Source organism: Pholcus phalangioides, unplaced genomic scaffold (assembly GCF_987345545.1).
Source record: "Pholcus phalangioides strain wild (caught in Gottingen) unplaced genomic scaffold, Ppha-v1.0 ptg000003l_1, whole genome shotgun sequence".
Taxonomy (NCBI): domain Eukaryota; kingdom Metazoa; phylum Arthropoda; class Arachnida; order Araneae; family Pholcidae; genus Pholcus; species Pholcus phalangioides.
Genome location: NW_028301596.1, coordinates 319133 through 321248, shown reverse-complemented (window position 1 = coordinate 321248; position 2116 = coordinate 319133). Strand labels below are relative to the sequence as shown.

General features: G+C 45.5%; 1 pseudogene; it reads right to left on the bottom strand.

The window, feature by feature from the left end:
* Window positions 1–1044: 1044 nt before the first annotated feature.
* Window positions 1045–1641, bottom strand: LOC149087859 (ubiquitin-conjugating enzyme E2 K pseudogene; annotated as a pseudogene).
* Window positions 1642–2116: the final 475 nt, after the last annotated feature.

Genomic DNA, 2116 nt, shown 5'->3' with positions numbered 1-2116 from the left:
GGAGTTGATGTGCGGCAACCATAGTAGCGCCCACCCCCGCCCCAAGTCAAAGGAACAGTCTTCCTTTCCGATCACCCAATCCACCCGGCCACACATTGGTCGAAGAATGCCAACAGTCCCAACACGCGTTGGCGTACGAAATTGTTCTGGAAGCAAATATACGCCAAGGGTCATTGTGCCTGGCTGGGCCAGCCTATGTTACTTCATTGCAGCAGCGGCAGGCAAACATTTAAAAAAAAATACTTGCGATAATAACTATTGGATCAGTCTGAACACAAGTGTGACCCCAGTTTTAATAAACCAGGGAAGAAAGCAGTCGGTTATGGTGCCTTGGCTGTCACATCAAGTGCTATATTCGCTCGTGCCATTCCTTTTTTAACTATCCATTGGAAATTATTGGGGAATGGCACAAAAATACACGCTTTTCTGGCTGATTAAGCATTTTCGTATCCTGTTCGAGCCCTGCATGGTCTCAAAAGATGCACGAACATTGAATTACGTGCTATAATATCCTAATATTACGCATATCATGAGATTTCATCACGAGTTTTTACCATGTTTTGAAGACTGAGACATAAACATAAAGTATTGTCTCAAAAAAAGACCAGAGAAATACATAATGAAAGCTTTAATTTTTAAAATCGAATTGTAACACGCAGCTAAAATATATTATTTCAGGAATGAGCATGAGTAACATTCATTATTTAAGCTCTTTCATGCTCTGTGATATTTTATTGATAAATTACACTGCAGTGGAGATTGCAGGGGACGTAAAACAACCATTCACAAGATTCACGAGTGGCGGTTACGTATTGGATCGATGGAAATAATTAACAGCATATGATTAAAAAAAAAACATGAATACACACAATTCACATGAAATAATTAATGTCTAATTGTCTCGCAGTATAAAATTTCTGTATACAACATGAAATCGTCATTAAGATGAATTCGAACCGAGGAACTGTAGTAAGGTTCTCTTTATGGGAAATCACATTACGATGAATCCCTTGAGTCTCTTAGATGATGGGGGATAACTTCTCACTAATCGAATATATCGTACACGGCCGACTCGATGATCCACGATTTGTTGGACAACGTGACGATCGCCTTCTTCTCTTCGACGCCCATCGCGACGAGCTTGCTGACCGCGTCGTCCATCACCGGGAAGTTGTTCTCGCTCGCCCCAGCGAAGGCGTGGGCCCAGTACCTGGCCGTCTGACAGAACAGCTCGTGGTTGGACTTGTACTGGTTGGCGACGACCGCGTCCTGGGGATCGTTGGGTTCCGCGGCGGACAGCAGGGCCTGTATGGAAAGCAGCACGATGCGCAGGGTCATGGACGCGACCCACTTCGTGTTCAAGATGTCCAGGCAGATAGCACCGGTTACCGAGCTGATGTTCGGGTGCCATATCAGGGTGGCGAACTTCACCTTGGGCGGCGAGAACGGATACTGCGACGGGATGTCGATCTCCAGAGAATAGGTGCCACCCTCGTAAGGGGTGTCCCGCGGGCCGGGGATCACTCCGGTGAGCTTGGTGACGTTGTTGTCGATGAGTTCGAGCTTGATGCCGGTCTCGTCGTTGGAGTTCATGACTTCCTTGACTTCTCTCTGCACACGCTGGGCTGCTAGAGACGACATGGCGATGATATAATCCGGGTTCTTCTTTGTTCCCCCTCTAATTAGGAAAAAACGACGGACACCGGTGTCGACGAGTCGTGAGAGGAAACTGGACCACGATTTTTCGGGGGTGGGCAGGAAAGCTCTTTAAATGAAGGATCCGACAGAGAAGGTTGTTTTTGTGTTGTTGATTTTTTTTACAGACTTCCCAACGTACCTTTCTGTTCGATCTCCTCGGTGATAGCCCGGATCCCTTTCTTCAAATCTGCCGAGAACTTTTCGAGACTCATCTCCACAGCTGTCACACTGTAAAAATGACATTATATAACACCATCTATATGATACTTAATCCAGTAAAGGAATGTCACACGACGAATGCGGTGTAAATATTAAAAAAAAATTGAAACTTACCGCGATTGCCAAGAAGAAATGCCTCCCTCAAAGCGATGTCATGAATTTTGATCGCATGCAAAGCCTTTCTCTTCACGAACAATTC